We start from the raw sequence: 26,556 nt of genomic DNA on the forward strand, positions 1-26,556 counted from the left end.
CCGGCAGGACCCGGATGCAGCGCAGGCGTCGTGGGGTGGGGAGCGCGCGCACGGTCTCCGCCCGCGGGCACATAACGCCACTCCGGGGTGGGCGGTGGCTGCGGCGCGCTTCTGCTGCGGGAGCCCTGGCGCGGCGCCGGAAGTGCAGGGCCCGGACGGTGGGGCTGGCGGGGGACCAGCCGCCGCTCCGGCAGCGGCCGTCGCCGCTCTCGCCCCACGGGCGCCCAGGCGAGTTATCTGAGTTGGGATGAGATGGAAGAGATTGGAAAAGAGTTCAGTGGCAGGAGGCGGTGGAAGGAGGTACAGTGTATGTGGCACCTGGGATTAACTGACACCTTCAGTTTCGTATCTGTATCAGTGTTGTACTTGTGCGTGGACTAAGCCCCAGTTGAGAACAGAAATTGTTACTAATCTCGGGTGTCAGAGGACTCTTCCAGCTCTCTCCCCCCGCGGTGTGACCTGAGGGCATGGCTGCCGTCCCTGCTCCTGCCTTGGTGCTTTAGGAATGCGGGGGTGAAAAGGAAAGACAGACGTGTGTAGTTACGGGCTCTCTTGAGGTGGTTTGGGTTTGCTTTGCTAATCACTTCTGTAACATTTCCTGGGCTATTCACTAGATATGTGCGTCGAGAGGCAAATGAGGCCATGAACTAAGTTTCTAATTAAGGGTTTCCTTCCTACAATAAAGCATGCTTCGATTTTCTTATAGGTAACAGCCTGAAAGATAGAAGCTACAGCAGCATGTGCCTCTTGTGAAAATAGCTAACAAGGTATGGTTGTATTCAGTTGATCCTTCATTGCTTCCTGCATAAGAAAACCAGAAAGTGTGCTCAGCGATACCGTTTACGTTCCATTGCAGGTGATAAAGCTCCTCCTGGAGTTAACGTTAGCTGTTCTTTCAGGTTCAGGGTTTTGCTCAGCGCTTCTAACTCATCCCCTACTGGCCTAGAAGTAGTGAGTAATGGAGGGACTGCAACTGTTGCAGCTGGCCTCTCAGATGCTGTGGGGGTGTGAGCAAGGCAAGAAGCCTGGCTCTGGATGACTGGCAGGCTACAACGTCTTAAGCAGTTGGGCGAGTTAGTTCCGAAGTTCTCAGAGCTTCAGACTGAGAAGCTGCCTCACGGCTGCCTAGGTGCATTTTGGGGAGCTGCTGGATGTCTCAAAATGCCAAAAGCTGTCTTTTGACCTATTGCAAGTGCCAACATATCATCAAAGCTAGGCAAGACCATATTTGAAGGGGTGCAGGTGGCACTTCCTACAGAAAATACCAACGGAAATAACTGGTGTGCAGGTTTTTTTTATTATTCTTTTTTCTTACAGGCGTGCAGCGTGCCGATCCTGCATATGTTTGCCTAGTCTAATCTCCCGATTCCTGCTGTGCATGCAGCTCAGACATAAACCGGGAAGGCTGCAAGACACACAAAGAGCAAGGGAAAGCAGTTGCCATTGCCAAATGCTCCTTCTCAAAAAAGCTCTCTCCCGTTTTGCTCTTTGTTCCTCACCCTGAACAATGGTCTTACTGGATCACCCTGTCCCACTCCTTCAATTCCCTCCCATTGCTCCGCAGCCTTGGACTACTCAGCCCTCTGGGGCACTCTCCAGTCTCCTCCCTTCCGCTCAGATCAGAAGCAGTGTTTTGCCTACAGCACACTCCTCTCCAACAGTCCATTAAATGGTGCTTGTTAATAGTGATTGCAGCATTCCTCTGCCACTCTCACCACTTCCTTCCTTTTCCTTCCTTTTCCTTCCCTGCCTTAGGGATAGACTAGTGGGACATGATCTAAGGGAGACAGGGGAGAGCTGTTCTGGATGAGTCCTAGAGCCCTCTGCCCTGGTTGCCTTTCCTGTACTTGGTTGCCAGTATCTCGGCTCTCTGTTTTTACCTCCACCTCTCTCCTCATGCTCCCTCTTCCCCGTTCTTACCATAACATGTTCCTTGCCTCGGCTAGCCTCTTCTGCTTGCTCAAGGAATACACTTCTGTCCTCCCTCTCCCCTTGGCAGTGGCAGCTGCAAGGCTGCCCTCAGTCCTTGAATCTTGATCCCCTGCAGAGCTCTCATGGGCAACTGCTGCTATGCTGACCTCAGCCTGAGAGAAGACTCTCTTTCCCTTGGCCTCTCCTCTCCCTCGAGGGGACAATGCTGCTTGCAGAGGCTTTCTATTGCAGCCCAGCAATGGAAAGCTGCAGAGGTGTCCCCTAGCAGCTGCTCCCAAGCATCGAGGGCAAGAAATGGATGCAGGATGGAGAAGGCTACCATTCCCCTTCTCAGGCATTAGATAGGTGGATTGGCGAACAGTCTAGCCCAAGCGAAAGGGTGCATGGATGGGTGGCCGTAGTCCTCTAATGGACATGGGGAGCTATAGCTGACCCTTTGGCAGAAGGGAAGGCGGAGCAATGGGAGAAGGTCAGGGAGCTGTGCCAGGTGAAGTTCGCGAGAGACGGGACATGTACAATGTCCTGTTGGGGCCAAGGGGCAGAGCTCCTCTAAAGACCTGTTTAGTCAAGGGGAAATCCTTTTTACCTATGAGTTTTCCAGTCCTCTCCAGGGAGGTGCGAGTGATCCTGGAACAACAGTTAAGGGAATGGTCGTTCCAAACAGAAACAGGCCTTCTGCAGACCCGGAAGGCAGCGTGCAACAACAGTCTCTGTAGAGCTACAGGAAACAAAGGGTTACAGACATCATGCCCATTGGTGCTTGAGTGTTCCACTAGCATACACTGTGAAACCACCACCGTGGACCAGCAGGCAAGACAAGACAATTCACATTGTCTTCTTCCAGAGAGCATCCCTCTTTGACTTGGGCATGGCTTCCAGTTAAACACCATCTTTTCTACAAAGCCGCCCACTGTTTCTTAGGTATTCATTTGACAGGTCAAGAGGGGCATGCAACCTCTTTTATGTATTCCTTCAGTTTCCTGTCTTCCTAGGCAGCCAGGCTGCTATCAGGCAGGTTCCTGCTACACTTCCAAGAGTGGTTTGATTGCAGGTCCTTAGTTGATACCACCCTGAGCAGCTGTGTTGCTATGAAGCTGCTTGCTGAATTACGTGCCCACAACATTTGGCAGTGGTTGCCATGTTGAAGGCCGGGGCAGCAGGGCTCTAATACTGATCAAAACCAAAGGACTCAAGTCCTCACATGCAAGCCAGTGCTTTGCAGAAACCTGTGCAGGCCCAAAGCTGCCTAATCATTGTCCTTTATCAGCTCTGTGCGATGCCACGAACTACAGAGACACTGGTGTTCAGTCTAATTGACCTTTACCTGAATGACTTGCCAGGGTGGCTCTACTGTACCTAGCCCTAGCCACAGGCTTTTACTAAGTTCCACTTTATGCCTTGGAGTTAGGCTGGCAGAACCAGTCTTGATCTGAAGAAACCTCAGTATCATCTGCTGTTGGAGAGGGTGAATATAGGAAGAGATGTAGGCCTGGCATACTGCTGCAGTATTCCAGAAGCTTTCTTCACCAAGCTGTCCCACGTGGTAAACACCTGTCAGACATACACCAAGGCTCTCCCTACACTTAGAACTTGGTCTAAGGCTGAGTCTTGCCATGGGCTGCCCGCTCCCCTTTCTGTGTCTCTCCCAGGTGTCATTGTTGTCTCTCCTCTTACAGTATTTGAAAGAGGTCATGATGGCATACAGGCTCCACAACAGATGGACGTTACCTCCCCTGGAATATGCTCCTTGTCCTGCAGAAGCTTCTCAACCTCCTGGGGCAGGTTAGCCACTGCCTCTCCCTCTGCTTAAGAGAAAACATGTGTAGCTATCTGTGTCTGTCACCTGGGTGTATCTATGAAAGTGGCTCTAGCACAATAAGTCAAAAAAAAGGCACAGTCATCTAAAAAATGCAAAAGCTCTAGTGGCCTGTATCAACAAAACTGTAGCAAGGATGATGCAAAATACTGGTTTGTCCACTCACTTGTAGTCTTCACAAACCTTCACAGAAAAGGGAAGCTTTAGATTCCTACCCAGCTTTATGCTAAAGGTTTTTTTCATCTCAGCAGAATGTCAGCTGCCACCATTTCACCGTGGTTGCCCTTTCTTCTGCCATGAAAATATAAGACAGGGTGAAAGGATCCATAGTGGACTGAAAGTACAAGGTACATCCGCAATGTGTGTCTGTGCTTTTCCTAAGTTACTTGTACTATGGACTTTAAAGATAACGTTAATGTGCCAATTCTCCTTCTATAGTCTTTCTATTAAATATTTTAACACAAATACTAAAAATAAAATAAGGTTTGTTCTGGAGCATGTTACGCCTATGCAAAGCTTACTTCCCTCCATCTGTTTTCTCTTCCTTAAAGCATAATCTTCATAAGTGTAAGTGCGCTTACTATTAAATGGTGCTGTGAAAATAATTTTGTACTAAAGGAGGAAAGGAACTGTTTGTAAGAGTTCAGATGTTCAGAAGAAACAGACTTTGTTTTAATGATAAAAGCTTTATGCTTTTTCAGTCCATAAGTTTTTAAGAGAGTAGTACTTGAAAACCTTACTAGCATCTGTACTAAGAGCAAGGAAGGTGATAGAGAAATTTGGATAAATCATCATTGCTTCCACATGTTTTCCAGGCTTTCCCAAGAAGCATTAGCAGCCTTGTAACTAGTGACAGTGAGTCCTGTTATGGTTTTGGTGAGTTATTGCTTCAATAATGTCCTTTATCCTTAACTTACAGTGTGTAATTTTTGCCTTCAGTTGGAAAGTGATTTTTTCAGAATGGAAATCTTTCTCATTCAAAGAAGTTGCATTTTATGAACTTCCCATCAGAGTGGATCTTCAGAGATGATGTCAGCAACAAGACTTTTCATTCTCTTTAACAACAGAAAAAAAAAATAGCCCATTTCTTTCCAAAGACCCAAGCACAGCAAGTCTTCCGAAAGCTGAGGGCATTGCTGGTCTTTGTTTCTCAGTTGTAACTGCACGTTCCTCTGCATGCTTCAGTGCAGCCAAATATGTTAGCAAGTCTGCCAGTCCTTTCTGGTGGCCTTATGGATTGTAGCACTGTGGATTTGATTCCCCCACCCCCTGCCCCAAAGTAAAACTGTATGCGGGATCTCTTATCTCACTGATTTTTCTATCATAAATGAAACTTTTTTAAAAAAGGTAAAATTTTATGATTTGCAAACTGACTTGCGCTGTTTAAACTGTAACTGCCAAGTAGCTGTGGTGTACGGTTTATTAGGTGTATTTAAGCAGTTAAGAATTTATTGTAAATGTTTAAGAAGAGACGCAACTAAATGTTTTTGGGTTTTTTTCCCTGATATTTTGAGGGAGTGCTTTTAAGTATTTTATTCGTGTCTTGCTTTCCCTGCGCGTTTCCCTGGCAGTTAAGCGGCATCTCTCTTGGGCAGGGCAGCTGGCCAGATGTCCCTCCTAACTACGTAACGCACAGAAATCCCCTAGTCACATTATTACTGTGTATTTTGGAGATAGATAATTAATTATGTCAGTGAACAGCTGTGCAAGTTAAATTATTGCAAAAGGGAAACCAAATACTTTTATAGCTTAGGTATTTTTATTGGATGTGTATAAACACATGCATACCTTTTCAGCATGAAGTGAATTACTGAGACTTGATCTTTATTTTTTATTTTACTCTTAAAAGTTTGACGCTTCACTTTAGGCTTTACTGATCAAGCAAGGTGTGAAGCAGCACAAGGGCTGCAGCTGTTGTGGTGGATCTGTAAGTGGAGGTTCTGGTTACGGTACATCTTTGCCCCGCAGCCTCACGGAGTTATCTCCCCGCAGCGGTGCCGTAAGGAAGGGGTGAGATGTTTTCCGACACCAGCAAGTGTTTGATTTTATGTGAGGAATCTGTTCAAAATCATATCAGTTAGTCATCATACTGTTTCTAAGTGACCAAATCACTCTAGCTTTTAAAGGAGGTGATGTATTTCAGGCGGACCTGTTTACCTAGAATTCTCCTTTGGCTCAATTCCCCTATTCTGACCAAATTCCTCCATTTTCTTCTGTGCTATTTTTTTAATATTCTGAAATATGGTTTGGGATTTCTGTTTTTCAGATGTCTTCTAAGTGTCTCATGATGCTTAACATACCCCATGATACTCAAAATACCTCCTGGCCTGGGTTTGCCTGCCGGTCGTTAAGAGTGGTGAAGGTAAGGGGCCATCCCTCGGCCTGGAGGCTCCTGGCTCTGTCTCCAGCGGGTGCCCCGCAGGTGCGGCCGCGAGGGCTGCCTGGTGGGGAGAGTCGGGGCCCCCAGGGACCGGGGCTGTTTGTCGCCCCGGGGAGCCCATCCCAGAGTGGGAGCATGGCCGAGCAGGGCCCGGGAAAGACATGACACTGTCCTCTGGCACGCTCCTGCTCCGCCGTGGGGCAGCCGCCAGCCTGCGGACAGGGGCTGGGGGGGCTGCAGCTGTTTGGGGGCTGCCCCACCTTTTAGTTTTCAGCAGAGCTCCCCCTTTTCTGGGGGGTGGGGTTGTGGGAGGGGGGTGTGTGTACCTTTGTAAATGGCACTATTAAAGTAATGAGCTGCAGGTTGGAGCAGATTTAGTGCCCTTCTTGGGGGTGAATAAAAAGGGGGGAGTCCTGGGGGGGTGATAATGTCATGTGGAGCATCCCGGTGTCACTGAGGGGGTGATAATGCATCAGACAGGTAGCTGAGTGGGGACAGGGGAGTCATGGAGGAGTTCCCCCCCCCCTCAAAAGGGGGGTTGCAGCCCAAAAATGCCTGAAAATTCGTGTGTGTTTGTGTATTAAAAAAATGTTGAAAACAGTAAATATGGGCGTGAGGCGTTGAAGCAGAGAAAAATAATTTTTATATATATTGAAAAATAATATTCATTTATAGATATATAAAGGGATTTTAAAGTAACAACCTGTATGTCCTATATTATATAAAGGATTTTTGAATATAAAAAATCTAAATAGAGATATATAGGGTTTTAAAATACAAAAGTTAACTCGAGTGTCTATATATCTAAATTAAAAAATAAAGGAGTTTAAGAAAAAGGATATATGAAGGAATTTCAATTAGAAAAAAGTCTGAATAGCGAGCATCTACACTTACTATGTGTTACAAAGCGAGTCTAAGTAGTTATTATATGTAGTCTAAATAGAGATTATAAATAAGTGTAAATAGATAACTAGGTCTAAATAGATATAATTGGAAGTAGATGTCTAAATAGAGAAGTCTAAAAAGATTAGTGTCAAAACACAGTAAACAGCTAGTCTAAATAGATGTTCTATATAAAAAGTGTTACTATGTAAGTCTATGTGTAAATAGATATTCTGAGTGTAAATAGACACATTCTAAAGACAAGTGTAAATATATAAGTGTAAATATAATCTCTAAGTCTAAACAGTTATTATATAAAAATATAAATAGATAATGCATAAAACATATATGTATTCCCTAAACATCTGTATGTGTAAGTAGGCATGTAAGTGTAAATGTCTATGCTATATAAGGTTTTTAAAATGCAAAGAAACCCTATCTATAGGGAGGATTAAAAAACATGACAAACCTCCCCCCCCCCCTAATTTCTACTGAAGATATAAAAGTACTTCCAAAAGCTGCCCCTTCCCCCTTCTCCTTTTCTGCTCCCAATTTGGGGCTGATTCCCCCAAATGGGGACACTACCCTTTGGGGCTGCGCACGCAGAGTGGGAGCTGCTGCCACGGCACAAAAATCCCCCAAAACCCCTGATTCTGGGTCTGCAATGGGAGGGGGGGAACCCAAATAGACAAAAAGCCCAGACAATTTGAGGGGGAAGAAAACAGTTTGGGGCTACTGGGAAAGGCAAAAACAACCCCAGACAACCCCCACCAACCATTCTCATGCACAAAACCAGAAGTGAAAATCACCGGTTTTTATGTTGTGGGTAAGCACCAAAAAACCCCACAGAGCTGAATATTTTGGAAAAGCAAGCCCAATTTTTATATTACAGAAAAGCACACACACACACACAAAAAACCCAACAACCAAAACAAACAAAACCAAACCCAAAACAAATAACACCAAAGCCACCAACCCCAACCCACCCCCGAAAACCCAATTCGCTGAAAATTTGGGGTGAAATGCTGGCAGTCTGACGGACATATCTGGAATGGATTTTCCGGAGTGGGTCAGTTATCTGGAGCGGATCATCTGCTGCAGGTTAGCCCAGGTGAGTTGCCCGTTGTGGATTATCCTGGGGGGACCCCCTGGTGTCAGTCATCCCCATGCATGTTCCCCATGGCATGTCTGCCCAGACATGCCCCTGTCTGGCAGTGTCCACCTCCTCCCCTGCCCTGCCTCTGCGTGTGTCTGTGCCCTCCCAAACGATTTCCCCCGAAATGGCCCCCCCGCATGACTTTTCTCCCCCAGTGACATCCCCCCCCCCGCTTCCCCTGGCCTCCTGTTCTGTGCTCGCTGAAGCCTTGTGCTTACGCAGGATGAGCAGAGCAGGGTCCTGGCAGTGCAGAGGCGAGGCGCTGCCAAGCCAACGAAGCCCAAGGCTCAGCAGCGCACAACTCCTTTGCAGGTCAGCCACTGGCACCTGGTGTGCCTGGCTGCCCCGTGCCCTGACGCACAGCTGCCCCCCTCACCCCAGGCAGCCTGCCTTCGGAAGGGCAGCTGTGTTCCCCTGATTGATGAGCATCTGTTGACTTGCTGCTCTCCCTATCACAACCCTGATGCCACATGCCTACAGCAATTCTTACTCTGCGGCTGTGGGGAAACCAGCCTTGTTCCACAGGTTCCCTTTGCTGCTTCTCCTCCCTAGGGCATGGGGGTGGGGGAGTGGGGCAGGAGGGAGGACAGTAACAGCCACCCGATTTTTAAAGCAGTCGAGAGGAAAAGACAAATGCTTGAGGCACTTTGATGCTCTTTGGTGCAGAGACAATGAACGATGCTGTGGGGCTGTGAGTGGGAAAGGTGCAGAGGAATAGAAGCTCCGTGCACTCAGTCAATAGCTACGGTCTCTGGAAGGTATTAATCAGGCCGACTTATGGGTCATGTCTCAGAGAAGAATAATTGAGATAATGCTGCTGCTACCGATCAGCCAAAATCCGGTACTGCAGCCGGGTGCTGGGCATTGGAGCTGGTGACTTTTCCCCGGCTCGCTACTGCGACGGAGCGACCAGAGGCCGGTACTGCGGCCCGGCGTCGCGCATGCGCACTAGCGGCTCTTTGTCCGTGCTTGCTACTGCCACCGAGCGACCAAACTTCGGTGCTGCAGTCGGGAGCTGCGAATTCGCGCTGTCGACTTTTTTTCCTGTTCGCCGCTGTCACAGAGCGACGGAAGTCCGGTACTGCAGGCCGCAGCAGTGCACGTTCGGTGGCGACTTTTTTTTCCCCTGTTCGCTTCTGCCACCGAGCGACCCAAACAACCCCTGTACTACAGGCGGGAGCTGCGCTCCCCTGGTGGAAATTCCCCCCCCCCCCCCCCCCGCTCGCGGCAATCACCGATTGAGCAAAATCCGGTACTGCAGCCGGGGACCCGCACGTTCGCGATGGCGACGGTTTTTTTCTGCTCGCTTCTGCCACCGTGCGACCAAACCGCGGTACTGCAGCCAGCAGCCGTGCACGGGCTGTAGCGACATCTTGCCCCGCTCACTTCTCCACGCCACTTAGTGACCCCCACCCCCCGCTACCTCGTGACGGCACCGTGGGGGGTCGGAGCCGTGCAGGCACAGCCCTTAGCGACAGGTCCTGACCCCTTGCGACAGCCCGGTGACGGTGGTGCTGATACGCCTCGCCACGCTCTTAGCAACGGGCCCCGCCCCCAGCGATGGGCGGGCGGGCGGTCTGATGTCTGACCCCCCTGGCCCCACCCACCTTTGCGACAGGCCCCGCCCCCTGGCGAGGGCCTGGTGGGGCGGGGCCGTGCTCCTGTGCTCCCCAGCATCCCCAGTTAGCAACAGGTCCCACCCCCTGGTGACAGCCTGGGGGTGTTGCTGGTGCTGCCTGGCCCCACCCTCCATAGCAAGAGGCCCTGCCCTTGGTGATGGCTCCAGGGGCATTGCCAGCGTCCCTTTGGACACACCCCCTTAGCGACAGGCCCCACCCCCCGGCAGCGGCCCGGGGGGCGGTGCCGGCTCTCTCCCCGAAGCGACAGGCCCCACCCCCTGGCAACGGCCCGGGGGGCGGTGCCGGCTCTCTCCCCTTAGCGACAGGCCCCGCCCCCCGGCAACAGCCCGAGCCTGTGTTTGCTCCGCCCGGGGGGCTCGGTTTGGGTGTTTTCTCTCCCCCCTCCCTTCCGTGCCGGGAACTCCGGGCGGCTCTCGTACGGCTCCCGGGGCCTTCACCCCCCGGGGGGCTCGGCCCGCCCCTTTCGCGGGGCGCTGTGGGAAGGGCGGGGGCGGGGCCCGGGGGTCGAAGAGCCCCAGCCGGGGCTCGGGCAGCTCTTGCTGCCCCTGGGCTTCTCTGCCGTCGGTGCTCCCGTGTTCCCTCGGGCGGTCGCAGCTTTGGGGCTGTCTCAGCCCCCCGGGCAGGCGTGCTCTGGCGTTTAGAGAAGCGGAGGCGTTGCCTGAGGTAAGGATTCCAGAGCTTGGCACTCTTTGGCAGCATCTGTACTAGAAAGGTCCCTTGTGGCCTGCTTTGCTTTTTTTCTCCCGGGATGTTGTTTTGGGCGCTGAGGGGGCGGTGAGACGGTTTAGTGGTATGGTGTTCTGTTTGGGGTTTGGTTTTTTGGTTTGCTGTTCTTTTTTCCGTGTAAATGTATTTTATTGTGCTGCAATTCCTGTCTTCACTGAAGCTGGAACCTTGGGGTTTTTCACTAGTTCTGTTGTTTACTTTTTCAGGTGTTGACTTGGTCTTTCAGTAGGCCTGTTAGTGAGATGCTGTGGTAGGGGTTAGGGTGAGTATGTTGCCTGTGTCTGGGTATGGAGCCTTAGCGTTTCTCAGCAGAGGAGGTGGGATGTCGGGCACAACGGTCGCCTTGTCTCTCTGGTTCTCTAGGCACCGTAGGTGGCGGCGGCCACGACATCCAGCCTCATTAGAGCGTGGGGGAGCGGAAGTTCACGGCGCTTCCGAGGAGGCTGTTGTTGCGGAAGTGGCCGGCGTTGAGTGGTGCGATGCTGAGTGATGGCACCGCACGTTTGGAGATGAAGAGTATCCGTGTGACCGCAGCCCCATCCTACGTAGCCTGTGTGGCCTTTTTAAAGGATGGCTTTTGAGCCCCCGGATTTGGAAGGGAAGCTGAGGGGCCGATGCGGTCTTTGTGCGGGTGGCTGGTCGGTTGGGGGAAGAGCAGGTGGGGCAGGCAGGGGTTGTAAAATCAGACTGATCAGAGATGAGAGACATTAGGGCTGAGAGAGGTTGTGGGGTCCTCTCTGCAACACATGAGTGTCTGCTGGGCAGGGTGGTCTCAGGCTTAGTCTGTGTTACCGTGTGGTTTTGCAGTTTGTCTTCTGTGTCCCTTACCATACCTTACTCAGGTCTCGATATCTCTATTGTTCGATCTGTCTGTCGGGCACATCGGTAGTAATATTTGAGGGTCTTGCGAGCCTTGGCTCATCAGTATAATGCTGGGAGCTTCCTTGCCCACGTTATTTGTCTAATGCGCAGATCTGTCTTGTGTGTCTCTAATATTAGAACCTTACAGATGGTCATCTTTCTGTGGTGGTGATTAAGGCAGCCTCAGTACTGCTGCTGAAGAGCAGTCTGATTACCTGGAGCCCTTTCTGGAACCTGTTCCCTGCATCTTAACATTCTCAGGTCTTTAAGCCTGGCTTGTTGTGGATCTGTCTATCTTGCCAGTTTTGGAGTTGCTGTTTCCTCACAGGCGATTATGTGCAACTTCTCTGTGGATGCTGTAGATTCTTCTTCACGGCCCCACCAATTGTCTCGCCTGATGGCATCTCCAGGAGTCAGTCTTCTTGAGGAGAGTTTTCTTAGGTGTCTGGGTCACAAGATCTGTAGTTTGTTTGCACCATTGATCTCTGCATGTCTGTGTTGGAGGTGCTCCAGATGGGGGTGTAGCGATGTTAGAGTTAGGGAAAGAGTAGCTATAAGAGCGTATGGTTAATGCTAATATACGTAGACTGTTTTGGCAAAGCCCATACACCCTCGGTGGAGCGAGTAGGCATTGGCAGCGGACAAGGACAGTGATTTCTGTAGCGTTCTGTGGGTGCTGAGGGGATGACCATAGCTGTCCAGCAAGCACCTAGAGTGCTAGTTGAGCAGATTGCATCTCAAAGCTGTTCAAGCTTGTATGTGGGATTAACGTTTGATTTAAAGTATTTATTTTAATGGCAGGCTGTAGTTGGGCTCTAGACAGTATTCCTACGTGGGCGCAAGAGCTGTGGAATGGTTAAGCTGTTGCTGTGCGTCCAGGTGACTTGTTCAGTAACGCTGTTTTTCCAGGTGCAGATGGATGAGTCGTGCAGGGCAACGGAGGAGGGCCCAGGGGAGCGCTGTAAGAAGGTGAGTCTGTGTAGTACTGGAGGGAAGATGTGACTGATGGCTATGTGACTCCATTATGGGTTTTACTCATTTTAGTTATTTGAGGGTGCTAAGCGACGAGCCGAGTGTGATCTGGAGGTGATTCATGCAAGGTGACCAGTGCTTGGTGGGCTGGAGTAGGTGTTCTTTTTCAAGTTATTCAGGGTTTTTTCTCCTTCTCTTCACTTTCCCATCCCAGTTTGGGGCCGATTCCCCCAAATGGGGACGTCCCCCATGGGGCTCTGTACGCAGCCTGGGAGCTGCTGCCAGGGCACAAAAATACCCCAAACCCCCTGACTCTGGGTCTGCAATGGGGGGTGAAAAAACCCAAACAAAATCCCAAACAATTCTGGTGGAAAGAAAATAATTTGGGGCTTCTGGGAAAGCCAACTCCAGCTGGATTTGTGCAGATGGAAAGGAAAAAAAAACATGGGGTGGTGGCAGGAAGGGAACAACAACCTAAAACCACCCACCAACCATTCTCATGCACAAAACCGAAAGTGAAAAATCACCATTTTTTGTGGGGCAAAAGCACAAAAAATCCCCACAGAACTCAATACTTTGGAAAAGCAACCCCAATTATTACATTATGGAAAAAAGAAAATAACAAAACCCTATCACAACCCTGATGCCACATGCCTACAAGCAGTTCCTGGGGCTTATTCTGCGGGGACGGGGAACCCAACCTTGTTCCCCGGGTTTGCTGTGCTGCTTCTCCTCCCTCAGGCATGGCGGGGAGGGCAGTGGCATGGACAGTAGCAAGCACCAGATTTTTTTAAGCAGTCGAGAGGAAAAGACTGAACTGCTCAAGACACTTTGATGCTGTTGGGTGCGGAGGCAATGAACGGTACTGCTGGGGCTGCGAGGGGGAAAGGTGCAGAGGAATATAAACTCTGTGCACGCCGCCAAGTTATGGTCTCCGGGTGGTATTAATCGAGAAGAGTAATTCAGATAACGCTGCTGCCCAGCGACCAGAATTGGGTACTGAGCCGGGGAGCTGCGCACGCGCGGTGGCGTCCCTGTGATCCCCATTGCTCTCTCCGCAGGTAACAGCCCTGCGATGCTGCGGTGCCTGCGAGGTGATGCCGCCGTGCTCGTTGGCTGCTTCCTGGTAAGGAAAGGCCTCCTCCGCTCCTGCTGCAGCGTGGTGGTGTGTCGGAAACGATTCCCTGTGTCGGGTGAGGCCTAGGGCTGCCGGCGAGGTGAGCGAGCGCCTTTGGTGGGTGCAGGGGTGTCTCCTTGTGTGCCTGTACTACTGGGGCTGGTGGGATGGGAAGCTTCAAATGACCCGCCGAGGCAGGCTTCTGGTCTGCTGAAGGCGTGCGGGTCAGGGCAGCCCCAGGAGTTACCTGGGAGCTGATAGAAGGGAAGAGGGAGAGGAGGAGGATGATGACCTTTTCCTCCTGCCCAGGGAACAGACGATGGCCGCCTCCCCGGCTCACCAGAGCTCCCGCTCAGCCTCCCCTGGCCCCCGCTTGCCCCGTGCGCCTGCCCCCAGCCCCGGCACCTCCCCTGAAGCGTGCTGCGTAGCCCTTGGCCGCCCCCAGGCCCTGTCGTGAAGGCAGCGAGCCGGCCCTCAAGCGCACTGGACTCCCCCTCGGCGCAGGGGCCCGTAGCAGTAGCGCGGGGAAGGGGCGGTGTGTCCAGAAGCCCCTGCGCAAGGAGGGGCTTTGGTCAGGGTCGATCGACGGTAATGACGGTCGCTGTTTCTTCTTTCCCTCTCCCAGAGGCCGTGCTGAGGACGTGGTTGTCTGTCCTTCCCCCGGGGACGCCGTCGACTGTGGCCGTCTCAGGCTTGCGTGGCTTCTCTCTGCCCGGCTTTGCCATCCTCGCAGCGCCGGGGCGAAAAGGGACACACAGAGCCCTTCCCGGCTGTGGAGAGGAGCTGCCTCGGCTGAAGCTGGAGACGCCAACGAAAGGTAAAGCAGAAGAAACTGAAGGCGCTCTGGCTGCCAGCTGCCTTCCTGCTGCAGGCAAGAGAGAGCCTGTCCCTGCAGGTGAGGGAGGAAGGATCCCCCTTCATAGTCCGCAGCGGGACAGGCCACCAACGTGCACCGCAGGGTCCGTACGCGTAACCCGCAGTTCGGTACGGGCGTGTAGGGCACGAGCGAGCTAGGCTACGTGCCGAGGAAGCCTCATCTCGTAAGAGCGGTAAGACACCCACGTATCCTCTTTAGGTGGAGGTCGGCCTAGAGTCTGGAGCTGCAGAAGAGGCAGGGAGGAGAGGAGGGGAAAGAAGCATCTGAACGGCTAAATTGTGCCAGCAGCGCTGAGAGCGAGAGTCGCGGTGAGTCCTGGGCCAGTGGGGCCCCGTTGCCTCTCTTGTGCGTCCTGGGCCCTCCCTGTCTCTCCCCGGGCCCCCTCTCTTTTTTCCTTACCTGCTGCAAAAGATTCCCCGCCCCGCCCCGCACCTTCTTTCTCCATCTTGCTCTGAGTGGCTCCCTGCCTCCCCGTCTTTTCAGTCCTCCCTCTCTCTGTCCTGTAGCCTGTGGCTACTTTTTCTCTCTCCACCTCTCTCTGCCTGCACTGGATTCCCCCTCGGCGCAGGGGCCCGTAGCAGTAGCGCGGGGAAGGAGCGGTGTGTCCAGAAGCCCCTGTGGAAGGAGGCTTTGGTCAGGGTTGATCTGCGGTAATAACGGTTGCTGTTTCCTCTTTCCCTTTCCCAGAGGCTGTGCTCAGGATGGGGTTGTCTGTCCTTCCTGGTCATCTCTTCCTCTCTCTATTCCTTTGCGCTGGTCCCTCTCCCTATTGTTTATTGTTTTGCTTCTCTGAACCTTTTATTTTTTTATTCCCAGCGTTTTCCCGTGACAGGAGCGGCAAAGCAGGGAGTGGAGCGTCGGAGTATCCGTGGAGAGAGCATTGGGTGTTCTCCTGTCTTTGCGGGGCTGACCCTGAGGAAGCGTGGTACGTGGGTTGATAACATGAATATATATATATATATAGTGGGTGCACGAATCCTTTTCAGAGTGTCAGAGGGTAAGGGTTTTGTTCTGTTCTGCGTAAACATTGTTCTGTTTGGCGTATTTGTCGAAGACGAGAGTTTAGTGGGGGAGGAAGTCAGCTCTCTGGCTGGTTTGAGGGTAAGGTGGGCTGTACGTGTTTGTCGGTCATCTCTCACCTGCCAGATGTTTTGAACTAGTTGTATCTGGTTTTCCTAGGGAGTGACAAAGGGGTTTGGGGTTCCCCGGTGGCAGGTGCTGTGGCCAAAAGAGAAAGCAGGGTCACAGAGTGCTTCATTTACGGGGCTGGCCTCGGCCATCTACTGCACAAACTTCTGGTATGTAGCAATCGGGACTCGATTTCCTGAAGGAGGAGAGGATGATGGAGCTCGTTATAAGAGCATAATCGTTTTCTCTTCTTTTGGCAGTACGGGCACCCGAGGACCAGCTTGCTTTTGAGGAACGGCACGAGGATGTTGGTGTCGACGCTCAGCAGAGGAAGGAAGCTTCTTTTGGAGGCCAAGAAGATGAAGTAGACTGCTTATTTGTTGTGTTTGATTTTCATTGCGGGGATGGGGAGGGGTGGAACATGCAAAACGCGGTCCTGGGCAGGGGAGGTTTCTGACGTGGGAGGCCATGAGAGAGATCATGGACGCTGCTGGACAGGCGTTAGAACCCGTTGCTCAGGTTGGACGGACCCGGCAGAACCACCGCACCATCTTAAGTAATGCCTGCTCACGTACTGAGATTTTAGTAGTTGCCCCCGCATCAGCTTTGGCTTTTCCTCGTCGAGCTTGTGTTTTGGCAAGAAGCGTCTTTCGTTAAGCGTTTGGGTCTAAGGGGTGTCCACGAGGCTACGTGGTGCCCATCCCCATGAGATTTTGTGACCATCAAGTGATATTCAGCGTCCATCTTATGCCCGTCTCCTGTAACTACTCTGCAGTTTTCGCTTAAGGCTTGATAGCGCAGCGTTAGCTGTGGGCGGCATTTACCCCGCTGGCCCCTCCACGCCGACGGCGTTTCCCCTGCCGGCCGCTGTCCGTTCCCTGTAACTGTGACTCTTGTCCCGGCAGAACCTTTGCCAAAGCCACCTTTGTGCTCCACAGCAGTCTGTTTTCTGTCTCGAGTATGTTTCTTTTCGGTATCCGATACCCCAGAGCTGTGTACCGTTGGCTCAGGTCTCTTCTTGAGCTTCTGCGAGAAGAGAGAGCCTTCATCTGTTTTTATCCATGTGTCTCCTGGGGTGTTTTTTTGTTGTCCTTTACAATTCAGTTTTGCCCCAGCTACTGAGGTGTTAATTTAGCTGCTTCATACGGTTCCCGATACGCTTGTGTATTTCCACGTTTCTTTTCGTGTTTTTTGTCCTTTGAGACTGATCTAGTTCTGTTAAGGGACTGAGCGAGAGAGAGCGTTGAGGTGACTCCGAATGGTTGATGGCTTTACAATAAATGATTTACTTTATAACCAGAGATATTTTTTGAGAAGGGGTTCTTAAAAGATTTCGTTCTGCTTTGCCATTCCGCTGGGGTAGATGAGCCCCAGCCTTTTTTCGGGAGGCTCATTCTGCTCCTGGGCTTCTCTGGTACTGTTCCTTGAGTTGGTTGCAGGTTTTGAGCTGTCTAAGCTCTTTGGGTAGGTGTGTTTTGACATTCAGAGATGGGGAGGTTTCTGGTTGAGGTAAGAGATTAAGGAGCAGTCAAAGTTGAGCAGCAGATATATATTAGGAAGTACACTTGTACGAGCTTTTGTTTTCCCTTGGGTCAGTAAGTTTTTGTTGGGTGTTCAGGGGTAGCAAGATGGTCTAATAGTGTGTTTTGGATTATTTGGTTTTGTGGGGGTGTTATGGTTTTGTCTGGGTTTTTTTGTTTGTGGTTTGTTGGGTTTTTTTGTGTGTGGTAGGTTTTTTGTTTGTTTTGTCTTGTTTTCCAGGAATTTTGACTTGACTGAAGGTAGAACCTTATATTTTTTCCACCAGTTTTGCCTGTGTTGTGCAAGTTGTTGACGTTATCTCTCAATAGGACTGATGGTGAGATGCTGCGGTAGGGGTTAGGGTGAGTGTGTTGTACACATCTGTATATGGAGCTCTAGCCTTCCTTCAGAAAGCAGCAGGGACGTAACGCATAGTGTGTGTCGGTGTACGGGACTGCTCGTCGCCTTTCCCGATCGCCCGCAGAGTACCACGTTGTCCCGAGAACCTTTGCAGCTTGCGGCAGGTCCCTTGTAGATTATAAGCATCAGGGCTTCTGTTATTTTGTGGGCCTGTAGAGAGCACGGAGTCTGCGGGAAGCCGGAAGGTGGGAGGTGCTCGCAGAACGCGGGGCAGAGGTGGGAAGGGCGGCTCCCGAGGAGCGGCTGACAGAGGGGCTTTAGGGGTGCAAATACAGGGCAGGAGCTGTCGGGAAGGAGTGAGGTTCCTTCCCTGACAGTTCAGGAGGAGAGGAGGGGTTTTTGAAGTCTTGGTACCGGGGAATGGTTGGGAAAGGGGTGTTTAAGTGTTAGCTAATGGTCGTGTTCTGTGTGCAAGCAGCCTCCGGTAGCCCAGTCTCCTTCCCCGTATGTGTCAGCGCGGCCACTCGAGCGTGCTGTCTGCCGAGAGGTTCTCCACGCGGCTGTTCATGGAGTCGCTCAGGAGTGAGTTACCTACAAAGGGAGAGTGTGTCACTACACCAGCCATGCCCGTTTGCTTCCCGTACTGCTTTTGGTGTTTGGCCTATCAGTGTCCGCCTGCGCTTGAGTCATCTGACACGAACTGTGATTTTTGTGTGTTGCGTGGTTTGACTTTTTCTTGCAGTTTAAGTAACAGGTCGAGGGTTAAGCAGGACAGTCGAGCGAGGCGTGACGGCAAAGGCGAGCAGATGGCGTCGTGTGCTGTGACGGGGCGGGCTGTGAGGTCACTCGTCTGGGATTTCTGCCTTTGGGGTCTCTGTGTTGCCGAACAAGTCGGTCAAAAGGATTTGTTAGTTTGTTTTGCGTGGTGAGCTCTTGCTTTTGGAAAGCAGTGTCCAACATCTGTGTGCGTCTCCGTATTTCCCCAGAAGTGGGCCCGGCATTGAAGGTGACGGTTCCCCAGCCATCGGGGACGGACCGAGAATGCGAGCAGGCACCTGACGTGGCCACTGACCCGGGAGGCACGGACTGGGAGGTGAGCGGAGCCGTGTTGGCACGGTAGGGGAAAGGATGAGTCTGGAATGTGGCTGTTGGTGCAGATGCGCGGTAGGGAGCCGGACACGGAAGGGAGGGGGCGAACAGAGCATCGTGAGAAGGTAGGTCAGCACGTGACAACGGAGGGGTCGTGCAGTGTGAGCACCTATGTGACTAGTTAATGAAGGGACTCACAAAACTATATGCAAAGCGGGATGTCTGCCCCGAGCTCGTTGGGCAAGGTGAGCGATGAACAGGGAGCCGTAGCAGCTGTTATTTTTGAGGTGTGGAATTGTTTGTGAGCGGGCGGCCGCTTCCAGGCGCAGGGGTCGCCTTGTCTCTCTGGTTCTCTAGGCACCGTAGGTGGCGGCGGCCACGACATCCAGCCTCATTAGAGCGTGGGGGAGCGGAAGTTCACGGCGCTTCCGAGGAGGCTGTTGTTGCGGAAGTGGCCGGCGTTGAGTGGTGCGATGCTGAGTGATGGCACCGCACGTTTGGAGATGAAGAGTATCCGTGTGACCGCAGCCCCATCCTACGTAGCCTGTGTGGCCTTTTTAAAGGATGGCTTTTGAGCCCCCAGATTTGGAAGGGAAGCTGAGGGGCCGATGCGGTCTTTGTGCGGGTGGCTGGTCGGTTGGGGGAAGCGCAGGTGGGGCAGGCAGGGGTTGTAAAATCAGCGGAGGGTACCGTTCAGAGACCGGACACGTTTGGGCCGAGAGAGGTTGTGGTGTCCTTTCTGCAAAACAGAAGCATCTGCCAGGCAGGGGAGTTCCTGCCTGTGCTTGTGCTGTTGTGTGGATTTTGTAGTCTGTCTTTGTTCCTTACTGTACTCGGGTCTCGATGTGTCTGTTGTTCTCCGTGCTGAGCAGGCACCTAGGTAGCAATATTGAGGGTTTTGCAAGCCCTGGCTCTTCGGCATAATGGTAACCGAGAGCTTCCTTTCTCGCATTTTAAGTCTACTGCATAGATTTGTCTTGTGTCTGAAATATTAGACCTTTATAGAAGGTCATCTTTTTGCAGCGGTGATTAAGGCGGCCTCGATACTGCTGCTGAGGAGCAGTCTGAATACGCAGAGCCCTTTTCTGGGACCTGTTCCCTGCACCTGAACGTTCTGAGGTCTTTAAGAGTGGCTTGTCGCTCGTACGTCGTCCTAGTTGTGGGTATATGGTTTTATTGCAGGTGATGATGGTAGGTGACTTCTCTGCGGATGCTATAGCTTCTTCCTCGCTGCCGTATAGATCTTCTCGCCCGGTGGCATCTCTGGGCCGGAAGTCCGTCGTCTCGGTGAGAGTTTTCTTAGGTGCCTCGATCGCGTCGCTTGTAGTATTTGTGAGCGGTGTCGGTCCGTGCACGTCGATGCCTGTGTCAGAGCTGCTCCGCCTGGGGGTGTAGCAATGGTAGAGCGGAGGAAAGAATAGCAATAAGAGTATATGGTTAATGTTAATATGCATAGACTGTTTTGGCAACGCCCGTACAACCCTCGTCGGAGCGAGTGGCCGTTGGCAGCGGGCGAGGATGGTAATTTCCGGGGTGTTTTGTGGGTGCCGAGGGGATGACCGTAGCTGCCTGGGAGAGGCAGCTAGAGTGCTAGCTGAGCAGAGGGCACCTCTCAGCTGTTCAAGCTTGTACGTGCGTGGGGCTTAACATTTGATTGAAGGTATTTCCTTTAATGGCATGCAGTAGTTGGGCTCTAGATGGTATTCCTACGTGGAAGCAAGACCTGTGGAATGGTTAAGCTGTTGCTGTGCGTCCAGGTGACTTGTTCTATCATGCTGTTCTTGCAGAGGATGAAGATGGAGCTGTGCAGGGTGATGGAGCAGAGCTGAGTAGAGCACACTAAGGCAGCGGGTCCGTGTGCGGGATTAAAGGGAAGATGCGACCGAAGGCTATTTGAGGAGCATTTCAGGCGAGCTGGGTCGCAGTGAGGGGGCGCATGGGGCTGGTGACTTTGTTCTCTTTGCTCTCAGGAGCACAGCGCTATCCCTAGGGGCTGGCAAGGTTCTAATTGTGGGGCCGGCGCCCATCGGGTGCTTCTTTTTGCGTTACAGTTTAAAGCGTGGATCGCTCTGATGTTTGAGGAGTTTCTGGGCAGTTGTCGTCTGCGGCGTCGTTCCCAGATGCGTGAACAGCTCTGCTCTGTCGCTGTCTGTTTTCAGGGAGTGTGATTTCTTCCCTGCATCCTTACGTTCTTAGGTCTTGTAGCTGGGCTTCTTGTGCCTCCTCCCTCTCAGTTTTGAGAGGAACTTCTTGTCACGGGCCCTGACGCTCTTCTAATCATTTTGGATCTCGTTAGGGCCTCCTTGCATCCCTGTCAGGGTTCTGCAGGTCTTGTTGCTGGACGAGCTCTTCCGTCCAGTTGTCTCTGTGTTTGCCGAGAGCGTTCTCTCGTCTCGGAGGCGCGCAGTTTGTAGTGTTTCTCATAGCGTTGGTGTGTGCGTTTTGTGAGTTTGGCTCGGAGCCGCCTTGCTGGCCATGTAGAGTCGGGTAGGTGGCACAGCGATGAGAGCTTAGGGTTCATCTGTTGCTATGCTAAGGCTGTTGGGGGAAAGGTGGTACCGTCATCTCGGATGGAGTGGCCCTCCTCAGCAGGCAAGGACCGTAATCACCGTGACGTTTTGTGGGCTCGGAGGCCGTGACCGTGGCTATCTGGGAGAGGCAGCTAGAGTTCAGCTGAGCAGATTACCTCTGCAGGGTGTTCAAGCTTGTACGTGCGTAGGGCTTCATGTTTGATGTCATATGTTTGTTTTTAATGGCAGGTTATAGTCGGTGTTCAGGAACAGTTAAGGTACTGCTGTGCAACCAGGCGACTTGTTTCGTATTGGTTTTGGAGATGCCGAGGGACGAGTCGTGCAGGGCGACGGAGGGGAACTGAGGGGACCAATGTAAGCGGGTGAGTCGGTGCGTGGTGTATATAGAGGGAAGATGTGACCGATGCCTCTATGACTCCATTGCTCCTTGCGTTTGTCTTTTGTTTTGGTTTTGAAGTAGCGTAGCAATGAGCAAAGGAGGCAAGTCGAGCAAGGCGAGTGGTGATTGGTGGGCTGAAGTAGCAGCTCTTTTCTGAGGTGTTGTGTTGCTGGTGAAGTTATAAGCAACGCGTGTCGTTTGGGTGTTACGGACGGCGGGCGAGGTGCCGTGTTCAGCTGCAAGTGACGTAGGCCGGGTGGGAGGCTGTCGAGGGAAAGGGGTGCGAGACGGGGATCGGTGCGGGCAGGCTGTGGCATCGGGCAGCATCTCAGGAGGTGCCTTTTCGCTTGGCTTTTTGCAGGTGCCGCTGGCAGGCTCGGAGTGCTGCTGCCGCACGCCTATGAGAGGTCTGAGAAGGTGGGGCAGCGGCCAGCATCTAAGACGAGAGAATGCTGTGGTCCGTCGTCGAGCTCTTCAGTTTTGTAGGTAACACGTGGGCCGTCTTTGGAACGGCGTATGAGCATTAGAAGTGAGCTGGGTAGTAATGAGGAAGTCACGGGGCGGTGATTTCTCACGAGCGTAACGGTAGTTTACTGTGTGTTGATACGTTTGGTGCCACAAGCGATGACGGAAGCGGGGGGTGATGCTGGAATCTGTGCAGAGCAGGTGAGCCGATGGGCATGTTCGTTTTGATGAGGGGGGTGCTCTGGAAGAGATCTGTGTTGACCTGTGTGATACTTATTGCTGGCTCTGGGTTTTTTTCTTATGATGAAGAGGCACCTGGCCACTGCAAGAATATCCTGGTTAGCTGGTGTGTTTCTTGTTGTGAAAGGATGCATAATCTGACCCATCTGAAAGCCCCACAGTGTGACTTTTGTTAGGAAGAGATTTTGAAAAATTGAGATATTTCTTATTCAGTGAGGTTGCATTCTATGAACTTGCCATCAGAGTGCATCTTAGAGACAGTGTCTTTGTCAGCAGAACTCATCAGCACAAGACTTGCAAAGTATTGCTTTTTTTTAAAGATAAAAAAATCCATGGTCCTTGCGGAGATCCAAGCACAGCACATACTGCAAAGGTTGATGGCATTGGTAGTGCTTGGGTTCTCAGTTGTAACAGTCGAGATACCATAAAATGCGGTTCCCCTGCATGCTTCGGTACAGCCGAACGCATTAGCAGGTCTGCCGGTCCTTCTTGGTAGCCCCGTGTATTGCAACACTGGGGATTTGATTTGTGTGGTTTTTTGTTGCGGTATTATTTTTTTCCCCCCCCAAAAAAGTAAAACTGTATCGGGGATCTCTTCACTCACCGATTCTTCTGTCATAAATGAAAGTTTAAAAAAAAGCTAACATCGTCTGATTTACGACGTGACTTGCGCTCTTTCAGCTGTAACTGCCAAGCAGATGTAGGGTACGATTTGTTAGGTGTACTTAAGCAGGTAGGTATTTGTTGTAAATATTTAATGAGGGGCGACTGAATGTTGTGGGGGGGTGTTTCCTGCCGGTATTTTGAGGGAGCGCTCTTAAGTACTTTATTTCAGTCTCGCTTTCGACGCGCGTTTCCCTGGCAGTTCAGCAGCATCTCTTGGGCGGGGCAGCCGGGCGGACGTCCCTCCCGACTCCGTAACACGCCAAAACCCCCCAGTCACGTTGCTGCTGTGTATTTTGGAGGTAGATAATCTTATGGCGGGCGTGAACGGCTGTGCGAGTTGAATGAACGCAGAAGGAAAATGGAAAGCTTTTAGAGCCTAGACGCTCATATTGGATGTGCGTAAACACGCGCCCGCCTTCTCAGCACAAAGTGAATTACTGAGATTTATTCTTAATTTTTTACGTTACTCTTTCAAGTTTGACACGCTTCACTTCAGGCTTCGTGGAGCCAGGCAGCAAGACGTGCGGCGGCAGGGCGAGGGCTGTAGCTGCTGCGGTGGGTCTGTAAGCGGAGGTTCCGGTTCCGGTACAACTTTGCCCCGCAGCCTCACGGGGTTATCTCCCCGCAGCGGTGCCGTAAGGAAGGGATGAGACGTTTTCCAGCACCAGCCAGAGCGTTCAGTGTTACGCGAAGGATCTGTTCAAAATGGTATCGGTTAGTCTTAATACCGTTTTCAAGTGTTCCAATCACTCTAGCTTTTAAAGGATGTGTTGTGTTTTGACGTGACCCGTTTGCCTGGAATCTTGCTGCGGCTCAATTTCCTTCCTACCCCTTATGCTGACTGAGCTCCTCCATTTTCTTCTGTGCTATTTTATTAACGTGCTGAAATATAGTTTGGGATTTCTGTTTTTCAGATGTCGTCTAAGTGTCTCGTGATGCTCAAGAGATGCCTGCCGGTCGTTAAGCGTGGTGAAGGTAAGGGGCCATCCCTCGGCCTGGAGGCTCCTGGCTCTGTCTCCAGCGGGTGCCCCGCAGGTGCGGCCGCGAGGGCTGCCCGGTGGGGAGAGTCGGGGCCCCCAGGGACCGGGGCTGTTTGTCACCCCGGGGAGCCCGTCCCAGTGCGGGAACATGTCCGAGCGGAGCCCGAGAGAGACGTGACACCGTCCTCTGGCACGCTCCTGCTCTGCCGTGGGGCAGCCGCCAGCCTGCGGACAGGGGCTGGGGGGGCTGCAGCTGTTTGGGGGGGCTGCCCCACCTTTTAGATTTTAGCAGAGCTCCCCCTTTTCTGGGGGGTGTGGGAGGGGTGTGCGTGTACCTTTGTAAATGGCACTATTAAAGTAATGAGCTGCAGGTTGGAGCAGGTTCCCTTGTTTAGTGCCCTTCTTGGGGGTGAATAAAATTGGGGGAGTCCTGGGGGGGGTGTGATGATGTCATGTGGGGTGCCCCGGTGTCACTGGGGGAGCTGATAATGCGTCAGAGGAACAGGTGAGTGGGGGCGTCATGTAGGGGTTCCCCCCCAAAAAGGGGGGTTACAGCCCCAAAATGCCTGAAAATTCAGGGGGGCTATTACAAAAACCTCTTATATATATTGACATGTGTAATATTAATTTATAGATGCATAAAGGGATTTTGAGATAAGAACTTATCTCTCCTATATTATATAACGGATTTCGGGATACAAAAATTCTGCATCGAGATGCAGGGTTTTAAAACACAAAAGTAACTCGACCGTCTATATATCTAGATCAAAAAATAAAGGAGTTTAAAGTGAAAAGGATAGATGAAGGAATTCAAAGCAGAAGAAAGTCTGACTAGAGCGAGCATCTACGCTTAGTGTGTGTTACATAGTCTAAGTAGATGTGTAATCTAAATAGAGGTTATATAGAGTGAAATAAGCCGAGGTATAACTGTAAGTAGATGTCTAAATAGAGAAGTCGAAAAAGATTGAAGTGTCAAAGGGTAAGTAAGCAGATAGCTAGCCTAAATAGCTGTTTTATGTACGTGTTAATATGGAAGTCTAAACAGGTATGTGTAAAGAGATATTCTGTGTAAGTGTAAATAGCCTAAATAGGTGTAAGTGTAAATATAATAGCTAAGTCTAAACAGATGTTGTATGTAAATGTAAAACAGATAGTATATATAAAATATAGATGTACTCCGTAAGGATGTGTAAGTAGACACATAGTGCAAATGTCTATGCTATGTAAGGTTTTAAAATGCAAAGAAACCACGTTGATAGAGATGTTTATAGAGAAGATTTAAAAATTAGACACACAGCCCACCCCCCAATCAACTGAAGGCACAAAAGCGCTTTCAAATGCTGCCCCTTCCCCGTTCTCCTTCTCCCATCCCGATTTGGGGCCGATTCCCCCAAATGGGGACTTTCCCCTCTGGGGCTGCGTAGGCAGCCTGGGAGCTGCTGCCAGGGCAGACACACACTCCAAAGCCCCTGAGTCTGGGTCTGCAATGGGGGGTGAAAAACCCCAAACAGGTTTGGGGGAAAGAAAACAATTCGGGGCTCTTGGGAAAGCCCACTCCTGCTGGGTTTGTGCAGTTGGAAAGGAGGGGGGTAAAAAAAGCGGGGGTGGGGGGGCGGAACCCTGCTAACCATTCTCATGCACAAAAGCAAAAAATCGCCAATTTCAATGTTGTGGAAAGGGTGAAAAAAACCCGGAAGTGAACCGTTTGGAAAAGCAATCCCAACTTTTACCTTATGGAAAAGCAAAAAAAAAAAAAAAAACCCCAAACGGACAAAACCAAAGTAACCCGAACAACAACAAAAAAAGCCAAACCATCCAACCGGAAATCACCAAAACTAAATAAACCCACCGAAAACCCTAAACTGGGGAAAATTTGGGGTGAAACACTGGCAGTTTGAGGGGCATTGCTGGGGCTTCTCTGGAATGGATTCTCCGGAGCGGGTCAGTTATCTGGAGCGGATCATCTGCTGCAGGTTAGCCCAGGTGAGTTGCCCGTTGTGGATTATCCTGGGGGGGACCCCCTGGTGTCAGTCATCCCCATGCATGTTCCCCGTGGCGTGTCTGCCCAGACATGCCCCTGTCCAGCGGTGTCCTCCCCCGCCCTCCCTCTGCGTGTGTCTGTGCCCTCCCAAACGCTTTCCCCTGACATGGCCCCCCCGCATGACTTTTTTTTCCCCGGTGACGTCCTCCCTCTCCCTGGCCTCCTGTTCTGTGCTCGCTGAAGCCTTGTGCTTACGCAGGATGAGCAGAGCAGGGTCCTGGCAGTGCAGAGGCGAGGCGAGGCGCTGCCAAGCCAACGAAGCCCAAGGCTCAGCAGTGCACAAGTCCTTTGCAGGTCAGCCACTGGCACCTGGTCTGCCTGGCTGCCCCGTGCCCTGACGCACAGCTGCCCCCCTCACCCCAGGCAGCCTGCCTTCGGAAGGGCAGCTGTGTTCCCCTGATTGATTTTCTTCTTTAACCCTCTAGGACCTGTTGACTTGCTGCTCTCCCTGTCACAGCCCTGATGCCGCAGGCCTACAGCAACTGATGGGGCTCACTCCGGGGGGGTGGGGGGTGGGAAAGGGGACCTTTCTCCCCAGGTCGTTTGTGCTGCTTCTCCTCCCTAGGGCGTGGGGTGGGGGTGAGTGGGGCAGGAGGGAGGACGGTAACGGCCACCTGATTTTGAAAGCAGTCGAGACGGAAGGACTAAAATGCTCGAGGCACTTTGGTGGTGGGCGGTGCGGAGGCAACGACTGACACTGCTGGGGCTGCGGGAGTGGGGAAGGTGCAGAGAAACATGAGCTCTGCGCACGCAGTAACGGTTCCGTTATCCCGGCGAACGTGACCCAGAGCCGGCGC

At 51.8% G+C, this 26,556-nt stretch overlaps 2 long non-coding RNA genes across 11 annotated transcripts; both read left to right on the forward strand.

Annotated features, from left to right (window-relative positions):
• Positions 1-26,255, forward strand: LOC142064474 (uncharacterized). 10 transcript variants are annotated; one of them, XR_012663122.1, is made up of 8 exons: positions 6-300; positions 707-767; positions 3,609-3,714; positions 3,997-4,095; positions 4,564-4,624; positions 6,015-8,121; positions 8,389-8,478; positions 26,185-26,236. It is a non-coding gene; the product is annotated as an uncharacterized LOC142064474 (long non-coding RNA). The 10 variants fall into 10 exon arrangements; XR_012663123.1 differs by lacking the exon at positions 26,185-26,236 and adding an exon at positions 8,593-8,900; XR_012663126.1 differs by lacking the exon at positions 8,389-8,478 and adding an exon at positions 25,959-26,053 and having other exon boundaries at positions 9-300; positions 6,015-6,110; positions 26,185-26,252.
• LOC142064475 (uncharacterized) lies at positions 10,480-21,438 on the forward strand. Its single transcript, XR_012663131.1, has 10 exons — positions 10,480-11,834; positions 12,303-12,362; positions 13,427-13,582; positions 14,108-14,299; positions 14,558-14,667; positions 15,176-15,284; positions 15,539-15,657; positions 15,748-15,851; positions 18,355-18,461; positions 21,217-21,438. It is a non-coding gene; the product is annotated as an uncharacterized LOC142064475 (long non-coding RNA).
• Positions 26,256-26,556: the final 301 nt, after the last annotated feature.

This window comes from Phalacrocorax aristotelis, chromosome 14, assembly GCF_949628215.1.
Source record: "Phalacrocorax aristotelis chromosome 14, bGulAri2.1, whole genome shotgun sequence".
Taxonomy (NCBI): Eukaryota; Metazoa; Chordata; class Aves; order Suliformes; family Phalacrocoracidae; genus Phalacrocorax; species Phalacrocorax aristotelis.